Source organism: Copidosoma floridanum, unplaced genomic scaffold, assembly GCF_036245765.1.
Source record: "Copidosoma floridanum isolate Cflo_tuat_1 unplaced genomic scaffold, Cflo_Japanese_pri ptg000020l, whole genome shotgun sequence".
NCBI classification, from domain to species: domain Eukaryota; kingdom Metazoa; phylum Arthropoda; class Insecta; order Hymenoptera; family Encyrtidae; genus Copidosoma; species Copidosoma floridanum.
The window spans coordinates 9,011,719-9,027,038 of record NW_028321897.1 but is presented as its reverse complement, the minus strand read 5'-3'; the positions used below and the strand labels follow the sequence as shown (position 1 = coordinate 9,027,038).

Genomic DNA, 15,320 nt, shown 5'->3' with positions numbered 1-15,320 from the left:
AGTTAACACGACTTGTTAACAAAGCATAAAATAAATTAGTTAAATATCAAGTTTTCCTATTAACAGAGACTTATAGGTCTCCTTAATTAATATATAATGAGTAAATGTAGGTTTTTGTGTTATGTTTGATCCTTACTTATTATAATAATTTTAACTTTTTAAATTACAAAAAAAATTATCTACGATTGTTTAATCTTAATGCTAGTACTATTATAAATTGTTTGTAAAATGTTTACCAATAAATAAATTTTATGTGTTTTGGAATATTACTAAGGTTAAGATCGTACAATTTTTTTGAATAATGTGACACTACAAAGAGACTTTGCATTATTTCAGGGTTGTTTTTTTCCTCTCTATTTGAAGAGCCAACCATTGCTATGGCATACCTTGTTCCTTTCGACTACCTTTTAATGATTACCATGGGATCATTCATTAAATTAAGGTAACATATAACATCTGTTTATAAATATTTGTTATCATTAAGTTCTCTGATAAATAAAAATTAAGGGAAACATTAATGCATTGCTTACTATTAACAATTATCATGTGCAAAAAGTCCATAATTGTAAGTATTTTTAAGCAATTCATTTTCTTACTGGTGCTTTGTAAAAATAAATACTTAGTTATCCTTATAGGTAAAAAAAATTAACATATACTTTAGACTAAACCTGGTTACGGCATGAAACTAAAGCTACTTTACGTTAATATTAAGGATTATAAATTGCACATTAGTTTTTTTTTAATTTTTCTATTGGTTTTTTTTATTCTTCAAACATGGAAAATATTTCTTGTCACTTGATAATTAGAACATGTTAGTGATTCATGTAAAACTATTATTCTTTATCTACTTTGCTATCGTCTAGGGTATGATTTAAGTAATTATTGAAATCATTACTCTATTTTAATATTTATCGGTTGATATGGATCTAATTTGTTTACATCTCACGTATTTTTCTTTAATACTTAACGATTTATAGTACTACCTACCACTCGCTAGGTAGTAAAAACTAGGAAAATATTGCAAGTGATAAGTTGCCTTAAATATGTAAGAAATCTGCGCAACGACTCCAAGGCATCCACCAAGATCATTCGATTTAAGCCTGTGCAAAAAGTCTAAGTCTATTAAGCCTATGTTAAGACTAAGTTCTTGCTCTCTCGACACCTAAGCAACGGTGGTAGCAAGATCCCTTTCTTAATGCAATAAACAATAACATTTATTTTCACATAAGTACCTCAGTGATCTTTTTTTTTTTCACCAACTCTCACCAACCATTATCTACACTCCTTGGCGCCTTTGCCTAATGACTAAGAAAATCCGACAAGTACCATGGCTATGGGCTCTTCTTGACTGCTGCAAATCATCGACCAACAATTAATCAGCAGCACTAGTGCCAGCAATGACATTGGAATCTAGCAGAAACCCTACCTCACCACGCCTAGAGTTTCTAGCACAGGGTTCTTACCGTTGCTTGATCTCAACAGCTGATCTGACACCCTCGATGACGACTCTTGCCACGCACAACCCTCTCTCTTAGTTGTAATCTCCCTATCCCAACAAGCAGGTTTCAACACGTTTTTTTGAATTGTTATATCATTTTAATTGCTTTGATAGTATCAGAAATATATACTGGAATTATTATGTTCCATGAAACACTGAGTTAAAAAATTTAATATGAGAAACTAAACCTTGACGTATTCAATTAAAAGTTGCTTCGTTTTTTAGACTTAAATGATGATTACTTTGTTTTAAAAAGGTTTTGTTTTTCTGAAAAGTAATTGTGTAAAATTATTAAAACCCCCTTTTTCTGTAAACAATACGGGATTTTAAGGTACGTAAGCACATACAAATGACTTCGCATAAAAATTTCAAAGAATAATGGTAAACAACTGTATATTGGGGCTGTTACATAAGGGGAGGATGCAGTGGGATTTTGCGACAGTACTGAGTTTTTACATGCTTTAGTTTTAAGAAAATGTAGAACAATGTATTGTAATTATTTTTTAACATTTAAGAAACAAATCAATTAATAAAAAAAACATATTAATTATTATTAAATAAACGAGAAATTACAAATTAAATTGTTCAGTTTTATCTCTTCAACAAGTGCTAGAACTTTTACGGTTTCAGTGCATTTTTGAATGCAGCGAATTTTTTTGTTTTATTGGAAATAGCACTAACGTACAATGTATTAACCCAATAAAGAGTAATTCGAAAAATGTATATAGTGTTCATAAATAAATTTTAATTAATTTTTTAAAATAATCTTGCACCAGTGGTATTTAAGGTGTCCAAGTATGTACCACTCACTTTACGTGTTGGTAATAACGAGACAAAAATTCTCTTTGCCATCCAAGTGCACTCAACTACAGCTAAATTTGTGTACATCTGCTTTGTTAATTTAAGTTATATGTATTTCTTCTGCCATATTGGTAAAAATTATATTGTTTTTTTGAGAGCAGTGCTACTAAAATAAATTATGTAAATAAAATGTGATGCAATTTTCACTGATTTAGTTAACTATCAAGTATTTGTATGTATAATCTAAGAATTAACATGCAATAGACATTGTTGTATTTGTATACAAGGTAAATTTTATTATTTCCAAATTCTTTCTTTGATTTTTTCTTTGATCCTCAATGAAGCAACAACGAAAAAGGCAAGATCAACAAACAAAAAAAGGAATAAATATCTCAAAAAGCTTTGAATGCTGTATGGAGAAGTAAATGTATCAAAGAAGCTACTGTATTGTTTAAAGTACCAAAGAGCACTTTTTACGCTGAATCGCAGCATACATTATTATTGCAAGAAAAAAAAAGGTTCTAGCACACAATTTTCACATCACAACAAAAAACTTAAATTAAAAACTAGATAAAAACTTGCCGTAAAATGGCTTTTTAGTTTCTAAAGACCAGTTGTTGTCATCACTAAGAACTGCTGAAAAGCTTTAAAAACATTTTAATAACCGTACATAAATTTGAATTTTACAGCTTTCCATTCAGAATTCCGATTTTATTATCATGCAATATCTAGTCATTGCTGTGTGGGTAAACAATCTACTATTGTTTTTTCTCAATTCCATACTACGGTCCATTATACACCTATACTTGACAAAAGAGCTTGACTCTTGTGCTCAACAATTTAAAGGTCTTATTAAATTGATTGTTGCATGTGAATTTCTTCTATCTGTTGACTCTATTGATAATATTAACTGTTAAGAAATGGTCTCTATAGCCACGTGTTAAAGTTAGGTCCTTATATTAGTACAAATCTTGTAATAAATATATTTATTCTACTGCTTAAATGTACTTTACGGCAATTGTAAGATAACATATTTAAACGATTATATCGAATATATAGTTAAAAACACGCATGTATAATGAGTATGTCTAAATATTGTAGCTCGACCTGATGAGACCAGTGGACTTTGGTGACCGTTGTCCATCATACAAACACCATGATCAACATCAAGTGATTTAAGCTTCATTTCACCCTATAAGATTAACAAAGTCTAAGAAATTTATCCATTCCTAAAGTCTTGTAGAAGAAGTTATCCCTTAGTTACAGCAGGCCAGGCAAAAAATGGTATCGTTTTTTTGTGAATGGATACACAAACTTGATTAAGTTTATTAAAAATCTGACCACAAGTAGAGCAACATTAGGTGACAAAGATATAAGAGCCTGATTTGCAGAAGTTCAAAGGAATCTCTATGCAAAGAATTTAAGGGTGATACAATCTAATCAAATTTTTAACTTGGATAAGAGCTCATTTATGCTGGTTCTGGACAATTACACTTATTAAATAAAAAAATTAAGCTTATTTGATTATATCCTAATGCCACTCATATTCTAGAACCACTCAATGTTGCTCTTTTTTACACACTTAAATATAATTGTAGGCGTGTTGTAGGGTAGTTAAGAATTGTTAATTATGTGTTTGATGTGTAAAAGTCAATGTTTTCCATCATAAAAGATTCTGCTCCGAAATACTGCGACTATTCTGAAGGCTTGCTTGAAAAAAAAGCTTGGCAAAATGTGGCTTGCACCCTTTTTACATTATTTCAGTCAATTTTAATTTCTTGAAGAGAGGATCCTAAGGAAAAAAAAGACAAATATGTATAAATACAAACATTTAAAGGTGGTATCATGGTTCCATATAAATAAAAATTAATTTTACTCCATGTTATATACTTGCATACTAATCTATCACACAAATGGCTCAGGATATTAAAAAAAAGAGGGCTTCTAAGAGGTTTCTTATACGATACAAAGAAGAATTTTTTGAATTGTTCGAAGTTTCTTCTTTACTACACATACTTTGTATTCAACATGAAATACTTTTAACAGATTAATGACTGTCCTATAGCTGGTTGTTGTAGTCCAACATTATCAGATATAGCCTGAAGTTTCCTAGAAGATAAGGTGTTAACAGAATTATCGGAGTCAAAAGTGGTTTGTAGAGTATGTGTAGCTAACTGCTTTTTAACTGAAAAAAAAAGATAATTATAGTATATCTAGAAAATCAAATTTCAATTAGAAATATATCTAGTGTACGGTTGACATCAAAGTAGACAATTTTTTACTATTTCTTGATATAAAAATAAGTATAATTGAAAACAATTTTTGTTTAATTCATTGGTACAATGAGAGCTCCTCCTCAGGCATGATATTTGATTTTTTTACATAATAATATCTATGATGAAAAAAGCAATAATAACAGGTTCGATTGGCGAATATTAAAAGTTGTATAACAATAGATTAAGATCAAGAATTTAATTATTGTTGAAAAGGCACTTCAAAATAAGAGTTAAAAAAGAATTGAGTATAAAATAGGACTAAAAAATCTGGCACTGTACCTTAAAATAAAGTAACTGTTTATAAACTGAAGATTATTATTCTGTAAATTATAACTATAAGTAATTTGTTTAGAAAACTTCTGCATAATCTGGATTTTTTCGTAAATTTTAATAACTCTAATAAATTAAATATCATAAAAATTGACAATAATACAATTTAAACTGATAAAAAAGATCTCTGTTATATGTTGTTTTTTGCAAAGATTTTGAATACTGCTATGTTGGACAATTTTGTAGACAGTTATTAGTTAGAAAAAAAGGAAGTATCGAGATCATTGACGTCCAATAAGTTGGAAAAGCTGTGCTATGTTAAATTAGCCTTTCAGACAAATCGTTAAAATCAGAGAGGTTTAAATGCTAGCGAGTTTGATCATTGCAATATAAGAAATGTGAAACTGTATTTAAATTCACAGTATTATCTTTATGAAAATTCTAATATTTATATAACAAACAATTATTTTGCATTGTTATGTGACATGTATGAAAACCATCAGAATTCATACTATGGCAAAGATCGTGCATCATTGTTAAGTGAATATTAATGTTAACATGCTATACCTTTGATAGTCCTTGAATGCTCTAAAACAAAACGAGTCATTAAAGAATGCTTCCATAGATGTGAGATAAGGATTTAAATATCACGACAATTTCCTTAGTAACACATCAATTTACTGCTTAATTCGACACGATTGTATCGTACAGTATAGTCCAATGAGTGTAGATGTCAAAAAACTTATGTGAGGCTGTAAAACCCGATGCATAACACTACAAGCATCCTTTATCTGTAAACCACCATGGAAAAAGGTCAGAGAAGTTTGACCAGAGGAGAAAAAGAGAACAAGTGAAGACAAGGAGAATGAAAAAGTTAGAGAAGAGACACGCTGGAGAACAAAAAAAAAAAATCTGAGCAAAAATCAAAAGATCGTTAATGTTGTAAGATCCTCTAAAATAAGAATTTCAACTTGCTGATAAAGATATTTATTGATCAACGTATGTCATAAGCCTACCATTAGCAAATTTACTACTGATGTTAAATATTAGAAACTCTTAACCAAGGGTTATAATGTCAGAAATAAGAGATCTTGGTTTAAAAATCTAACAGAAAATATCTAAACTAATAAGTCATTATTCCATAAACAAGAAATTTATAAGAGATTTAAAAAATAATTTAAGGTTTTTACATGAAAAAAGATAAAATGAGGTATGATATAAACATGCAAGGTTTTAAAAAGGCTAACAATAATAACGTGCTTAAGGAATTAGTTATTTCTTCGCTTGATTTAAACTGTGCTGAAGTACAAACATATCTTTTCAAAGTTTTGCTTAGCATAAATTATTATAGAAGAACAAAGACCAAAAGTTGTATCTTAAACTTAGCTATTGTAGACTAGCCTAGAATTCAGGTAATTCAAAGTACATTGAAATTGAGAATATTCTATGAGAGAACCTTAATGATGCTACTAAAATTTTTCTTAATGGAGAGCTAAGACAAAAGCGGCTTAAAAGATTTTAATTTAAAGTCAGTGATATGACAGATTATTCTTTGTTTGAGCTTCCAAAATAGGTTACCACTTGTCCTTATTATTATGGTGCTTACAAATCCAAGTGCACTCTTCATAATGTCAAACGCATGAAAAAGTTCTACTTACGTACGGAATGGGAAGATAATAGCAGTAAAAATAAGGAACTATACGCATATCAGTTTATGCACAATGTATAAATAATTTATGAATAGTGTATAAAAAGTTACGAATATTGTGATAACTACTTTGTAAATATTATTTTTAAATTGTAATTTAAAATAAATATTGAAAAAATAACAAGAAAAAAAATGTTTTAAGATTTGTTAGGAAGTGTGAAAAAGTAATTTATTGTACCTAATCCGTAAAAGCGTATGGTGGGAGTTACTATCTTGAATTTTTTCATCTCTAATGTAAGAAATGAAAATAAGAGACACATACGCGCATCAGACTTAGTATGTTAACGAGGATGTAGAAGTGTGCATATATTATCTGTGAAAGGTAACACTTATTCGTCATACCTCACAGACATAAGTATGGTTGAGACTCTCATCCATGAATATAAGACAACGCTCTTTCCTACAAGCTTACCAGAGAGAAGAAAGCACAATTCCTAGCGGTTCGTTTAAATCGTGGCTATCTGTGAATGGTCACCCACATAAGCAGGAGGAAGACGGGTGCTGGATTCGGCTTGTGCTGGTGTTGGCCTAGCTTATCTACTATAATTTAAATTCTATCTTAAGGACATTACCCGTAAATTTTATCAAGAGGTGAGTAGAAATGTTGTGATTCCAGAGTTCCCCTTTGTTTTATCTTTTCATCAGCAATTTTTCACGATATGAATGATTTCTTGCTAATAGCTTTTTTTAGTCGTTGAATCGAAAAAAATGGTATTATCAAATTTTGAAGACAAAGAGACCTTTACTGAGAACAAATCTGTGCAATTGCAGTGCCACACCCAGCGTGTCAGCTGTACTAATGTAACAGAGCAGACGGAGCGCAGAACCTGTGTGACCAGAGTATCTGACCTAAGCAAAAGATGCACAGGTCTGGCGGTACGTGTTTTGCACCGTGAGCGCCAAAGAGCAGTTGCACAGATTACAAAGGCACCTGGTTAGTTGAGTTAACAAGAGTTAGTCTCATGGATTGTATATCAAAGGACACTATGATATAAAACTTACATATAAAAGGATTATTAATATCAAGAAGTATTTAATTACAAGTATTTTATTCAAAATTTAATATACATACTACGGAAATTCGTAGATTAACACATCAAATCTGCAACGTTGGGAATATATTGTATTTAAAAATTCTTTACGAAACAAACTCTTTTACAGACTTTTGTTAGATATCGCCAACATAAGCAATGTTATTTATAAATAGTGCCGAGAAACAATTCTATTAAAATTTTTTTTTTCAATACATGTCATGGAAGCAATGAACGGAAGTTCTGTTGCAGCGGTAGAGGTATCGTTTTTCTGATCACGTTTAATAACGTATGAATAAATGTGGTCATCAAGAAATATCTCATCATAACTCTCAACTAAAAAAAAAATTTTTTTACTATTTTCATTTTCTTAGTCTGGAAATTTAGTTTATTACTTGGCTGTGAATCTTTTTTAATGCCAACTATTTTCCAAATTGAATATTATCTTTCATCTTAATAACAACAAAAGCTCCTAGTCTGTACGTAATTCCATAAAAAGTAACCATGTTATACGATTTTAGGACATGCAGATGAAATTTTGCGAGATCCCAAAATTATATCGTGTTCTAGTTCCAACGAATCTGCTGTCTGGCACATTCGTAACATTTGCTTAATTGCAATAAATTTTAACAAGTTTACTTTTGATACTGTAGCTAAAGCATTACTCTTTATCTCCTTATGCTTAGATTTATGTCGCACACTCATATAATGAATGGGAGGTCGGAATTTAAGTAATAGTGTTGCATAGTGCGTTAAGAAATGGAATTTCGGCTTTAGCAAACCTACTAACTTAATATACAATTCGTTTATATCTTTAATTGATTATGATACTGTTAACACCATATTTTTTGTCAATCCAGGAGACATAAGAATATCAATGACTGTTCTTAATGATAAAAATAAAATCCAGTGATCATCGTCACGGGGTACTAGATCACCAATCATAACTCCCAGATATTAAACTAGACACAGCATTTCTGCTGCAGAAATTTTAAAATTAAGTTTATTTTTTAATCCGTTTTTGGTGATGAGAGGTGGTTTATTTGTTTTTTCTGGGCCATAATTAAAGTCTTCAATAAATTGATTCAACACATTAAAAAAAAAAATTCTTTCACATAAACGCAATCATAAAGAACCGCCTTTACAACGTTACTACAAACACCTTCAAGGACATCGTGCATACAATCAATTATAGGATTTTGAATAACATTAAATTAAAACAGCAGTTTTCTTTAACGCCAGTCTCGTGCACATCAATCAAACATTCGGAAATCTTTATCGTCGTTTCTTTTGTTCTGATTTGAGATTACTGTTCGACACAAGTTTTAGAGCATTCCTCATTTGTCATCCTACAAATTCTACAAAATACGTTGGCCTTAAACGACTTTACAAACCCACATATGCTACTCATGGCCAAGCTATCACCAATTAGAAGTATTAGCTGAAATTTGACAATTTTTGGAATATTATTAACAATAGTTATCATACCTTCACTCTAAAGGTAATTTAGTTCATTGATAATTTTATAGAAAATAAGCTCATTGATAGTTTTTTTCATATTTTTTGCACGTACGATTATTGAGAAGAGGATACTATCTAAATGCGAAGCAATACTTAGAAGTAGACAGGCAATTCAAGCATATACGACACCAAATTTATTGGTGCCGGCATGAGAGCCTAAGGCAGGCTTCGATTTTATCATAATAAAGATACAGTGGAAGAACGTATTCATCTTTTTCTTTTTTTATTGACAATTCGACCGAAGCAACTCTCTGAATAATATTAAAAATAACTGTATCTTCTGCAGATGATAATTTTATGTAATTAACTATTTTTTCAAACATAAAAGGAATTTCCAAAAATAAATTTAATGTGTGCTTTAATGGTATTCGCACGGCATGTATCGCTTCTTCCGCAAACATGGAGTGATTTTCAACAAATTTCTCGACACAATTTTTCCCGATTTCAAATTCCTGTGGCTCTTGATAACCTTTACTTTCAAGTACATTTAATCTTCAATATGACGTTGAAAATTCATTGAATACTTTACTATGTGATCTGAATGAGTCGTTTATTCAAATAAGAATTTTCTCTTTATTGTCATTTAAAGAAATGATTTTACAAATTTCGTCTTTTAAAATAGCAAGTAAGACATTTTCTATGAATGCATTTAAAAAATCTATAATAGTTTGAACGATATTTTGGGGAAATTTGGGCTCTCCATATAGCATTTATTTAAAAGTAATAATATAATTTGTCATTTTATTTGATTCCGTTTTTATGTTAATTTAAATATCAACAAATTTACGTGTTCAACTTAGTTAAGATTTTATATTTTAATTATATTATCATTACAATTAGAAATTGCTGAATAAGCTCTTAAATTAAATAATACTCAAAGCAATTTCAGTAAATACACTTATAATGAACTTTTTGGGTCAATGTTATGTTCTAGGATCCTCCAATTTTTCTACAAAATTATCGACTTTTTTATACTCCTTGACAATTCATGCTTTACAGACGTCAGCTGGTATTTTGTATACGTGCTTTTGTATTAATAACCAAGCAAAGTCACAAATAAATGACCATGTGTAAAAAGCCGTCCATACTTTAAAGCACGATTCTACTGCTTCTATAGGGTACTATACTCGTAATGCTCGTTTTTTACTACTATGTATGCTTTGATAATATTCTCTATTGTGCCACAGAAAACTAAGTATGGAAGCACAGGCAGTCCAAGTTCTTCTAGTCGATTTTAAAATTGAACTTTAGTTGAATGTAGCTTATTCTCGCTCTATATGAAAAGAAAGTAATAATAGCATAATTTATAAATTACTTAAGTAACATGTAAGACGATTGTATAAAAATGATTATTGTGGACAGTATATTGTACAGTTGACACATAAAACTTGAAGAGTTTTTAGAACGAAGTTCTTTATGTCGCGTTACTCGGGGGGCTGGAATTTTAAAACCGACAGATTTTTTTTTTTGAAACGAAAGTGGTTTACTCTTCCTCTCAAGTTTCCCCCCTTACCCCGTATCCCTCATGGACTGTTCTCTATACACTTCCCCTCTCACCACTATTTATGTATAGCTGCCAACCGTGCCGCGTTACTCTTCTGCACACATTTTCCAATCAAGAGATTTAAACCCTCGACCTCCTGCAAATCAGTCCATTACCTTACCCACTCTGCTACGAGCACTGCCGACTATGGGAACTCGGTTTCTTGTACTTATGGTGTGGTTCGTAACTATAACATTCCATTTTTAAATGTATTCACTGATAACACATTCAATTATGTATTTGTTTTATAAATTGTGTATTTGTTTTCTAAATAATACATCTAAAACAAAAAAAAAAAAAAAAAAATTTAATTAGCATCAATATGGTTATGTAGATTAAACATAATAAGGCGCGTTATAACGCATTATATATTTGTATTTTATGCATTTGATGCATAAAATACCGACCAATTTTTATTAAACCTGAGGTTTTTTTTGGCATTACAGTAATGCTACTAATTACTGTTATAAATAAATTTTTTTATAAATAAATAAATTATTAAAATAATGGAAATACAAAAGAATAAAAAAAAAAGTAATGAAATTAAATATGAAAAAAAAAGAATGATAGATGAAAAAAAAGGGAACAAAAAAAAATAAATATAAAAATAAAAAAGAAATTAAATGAAGGAAAAACAAAAAAATGGAAAGAAATGTAATTAAATGAAATATGAAAAAAAATAAAACGAGAAATGGAAAAAAAATAAAACAAGAAATAGAGAAAAAAAAAAAAAAAATGTAATAAAATAAAATATGAAAAAAAAAACAAGAAATAAAAAAAAATAAAACAAGAAATAAAGAAGAAAAAAAAATAAAATAAAAAAAAAAAAAACCAGGGGGGATTAATGGGTCATGGGACCCACGGTAAGAACGAAGTTCTTTAAACATGAGATGAGTATAGACACAATTTCTTAGGTAACAAGGGGGTCGCCAGACCCACAGGAAGAACGAAGCTCTGTAAACGTTAGTACTGCATTCATGTTATTTACTAAAACAAAAACTTGAAAAACGAATTAAAAAAAAATAAAAAAAATATTTTACTACTCACGAAGGTTGAACTTCATGAGTACTGTATTTATGCACGACGTTTTCACTAAGTTCAACCATCGTGAGTAGTAAAATATTTTTTTTTTTTTTTGTGACGATGTACAATCTTGCCCAATTTTCAACGTATTCGTCATCAATTGTTGTAAAACTACTGTTAAACAGTTTAATTTTATCTACTGGATCTGCAAATGAGTTATAAAATTTTTTTTCTTATCATGGGCGCAAAGTCTTTACACCCTCGGGACTCAGTTTGCGTCCTTAAATCTCTTTTTGCTCATATGAGTAGCGGGCGCAAAGTGTGACTACGAGCCCGAAGTACGACTTTACGTTCTCGGAAAGAAAAACGACGTTCGCACCTGGGGCACAAAGTAACGTACTAAAATTCCGTCTTTCGGACAAGACTTTTTTACTTCGTGCCCAAAGTACGAATTACTAGTATCTTTGTTGGGACCACCCTGGTAGGATACACATAAGTGAAAGAGACTTTTTTTTTAGTGAGGCCACAAAAGCTACTAAAAAATGTCTACAGTAGATAAAATACTATTTTTTTAACAAAATGAAAATGTCAAGATATAATACGTAAATTATGTTGTCTGTAAGCAAAATTTTGTGAAAAAAAAACAAACATAAATTACATCTTCATCATTGCTAATTAATTCAAGTAAAACTTCATAAATTGTATGTAATAAAAATAACTGACCATTATCAATGATTTTTCTTTTTATTCCCGTTTTGGGACCAGTATCGCGACCTGCCGCTCTAGCTTCTGCTCTTATTTTCCTGAATTGGTAATATAGAGCTCCGGTAGCTATTTTCGGACCAGTAGAGTCTCTGGAACTCTCCGAGTACCAAAAACTCTCAATTTCAGTTGGAAATAGCTCTACGATGCTTTTGGCCAAAACTTTCAACTGTGCATCGTCAATTCTGAAAAGTTAAATGTATTATTTGTATTTATTTAATTTTACACTTGTAATTATGTAAATTACTTTTATTTTTATTATATTACTATCCGTCGTACAGTCATAACAGCGAACATGAATTGTGTATACTCATGTCAGTCATTTGCACGAGACTACACATTATAAAAAACTATTTACTAGTAGGTCTAGATTTGCTTAACTACAAAGCTTTTGACTACTTTTGTAACGTTACATTTTAGTTAATAATTTATGAATATTGCCATTTTACACTGTTGCGCCTCATAAGATGATACAGTATTGCATGCTTTAAACGTATTAATTCTTATTTATTAAATGTTTTTTTTTTAAATAGTACACATTTATATTGAGAATATTTTAACGCAAAAAAAATTCATAAAAAATTTTTTCAATAATGTAGTATTTGCATTAAAAAAAAAGAATTAATTGTGATGCGTTAAAAAACGATAATAAATATTACTTGTATCCATTAATAAAAAACTCATTCTTGATAACTAACTCTGCCACTAAATTTCTGTTAAAAGTTTCTTTGGCAGGCTTATCAGAATTATTTTCTTTCGCTTTCTTAAACCTCATCTCGTCATTTTTAAAACATTCCAACATTAAGGCTGCGTATACATGGAGTCTTGAACATCCAGGACCAGCCCATGTGCCCTTGTGAGTGCGAGAAAGAGAGTAATATGTTCTTGCTTCTCACTCGCACTCACACGGGCTTATGGGCTGGTCCTGGAAGTTCAAGACTCCATGTATACGCAGCCTTACACTCCGTCATAAGTTTTTCTTAAGACCTGAAATATGTAGTTTGATAATAACTGACTATTATCTTCACTTACAAAATCACGGACATACTTTTTCTTACAAAAATTTAAAAAAAAAATCGGTATTGCAGCTTTTGCCACAAAGAAATTAATGTAAATATGCGTTGAGTTATACGTAAATAGTGAGAAACTCTCATATAAAAAAAAGTGAAGTGATAAATATCTGAATAAATTAACAATATGACAAACCTGGCTGCACAACATGAATATCATTTGAATTATTCTCCTTGACTAAAGGACTCAAAGGGTCGTCAATTGTCTCAACTTCAGAGTAGTGTTGCGAAGTTGGAATAGGCATCTTCTTTAAAGGGAGAGCTTGCGTACTTTCAAAGATATGAATTATTCTCGATGGGTCGATCAATATTAAATTATGTCCTGATTGAGAGAACATAGCCCTACCATTAGTTGCATTATGGTTTACTACAGATAATAACTGTGGTGAAAATACACCAGAAGTGTCAAGTCCTCGTTTTATCGTGGGTGGGACTTGTGTGTGCAAAGTTTGCCTAACTTGAGGTATTGTATTTTGCGAATCCGAAGTCATCTGTGATAAAATTATGTGAAATAATTTTAAAAAACAAAAATAAAATTTGAGTGTGGGTATAATCAGTAAGGATCTGTGTAAAATTAAACAAAAGTCAATTTTTCAAATGTCTAAGTTTGTGATGTTAAATGACAGTAATGTATTTAGTGTCATCCCTGAAAAGCTTTTTTAATACACTTGTTACTGTTGGCTTTGAAAATGTTGATATTCTTTTTCGAAATGTGAACTTTACTATTTTATTACTTTTTATAAAATGCTAAGAAACATAGTTAAAGTACAAAATTAATTATTTACATTGCATCCAAAGCGAATACATCAGAAGTATGTAAAGCCTTATCCGAAGAGGTGTAATAATTTTAAAAGTTCAAAACGACCAGATATTTATAAACAGTAGACAATTCTTTTTACACACACACATTTATATACGAAACTAGTAAAATTTTATGAAATTACTTTCCACACTTACACAATCACAGAATACAATTTTATAATGCAAACTTGAAGATTAGTCAAACTTGAAATTCAAATAAGCGGTGTTTCACCGCGATAACTAATTTTTCCTCCTAACTATAATTTGCTTCTAAAACCGTGGTATTTATTTAGATAATGATAAAACAAGCAACTTTTCTTTCTTGGATTTTTTACCAGGAAGCTTAGAAAAAAAGTTATGATGAAAACTCACTGTTTGCTTTGAATGTTTTGCTTCGACCAAAGTATACAAGTTCATGATTCAGATGTTACTTATTTCTTAGGCTTGTGTCAGACAAATCACATGAAATCAAAACTTTTCGCACACTAGTTTTGGCAAAGAATATATATTTTCACTATTTTGTATGATGTACTATAATAAATGCAATACTAGTTAATATAATAGCTTAATAAGTATAACTACAATTGATTTCACTTCAATGTTGATTCATCAATACTAGTTTTCCTTCAAGACAAGTATACATGTACTATAGATGAATCTGTTCACCTACCATGGAAAAATTGTATTTAACTTAGCATACTCAAAGCATGGCAATAGGAATGTAACGTATAATTTTATAAATACTGTTTCATACATGAGATTAAATGGTTTCCCCAATAGTTCATTGAGAATTCTTACCAAACTTTAAACTTTAAATGAATCAGACTAACCACATATGAGCAAAGTCACCGACAAACTTGTTTTAAAAAAGAATATCAACTTTTTAAACTTCACATGATACATAGTGAAGGTATAAGTACTATTTTTATGCAATTTTTCAACTGCACAAGAAAAGACTGAATTTGGCATATAATAATAAAGTCATGGCTTCAAAAATACACTATTAAAAACGTTGA

General features: G+C 30.1%; 1 long non-coding RNA gene across 1 annotated transcript in view; it reads left to right on the top strand.

Annotated features, from left to right (window-relative positions):
• Window positions 1-341: 341 nt before the first annotated feature.
• LOC106638816 (uncharacterized) overlaps window positions 342-15,320 on the top strand; it is a 190,572-nt gene continuing 175,593 nt past the window's right edge. The window contains exon 1 of the long non-coding RNA XR_016293131.1: window positions 342-442. This is a non-coding gene — a long non-coding RNA (uncharacterized LOC106638816). The remainder of the gene's footprint in view (window positions 443-15,320) is intronic.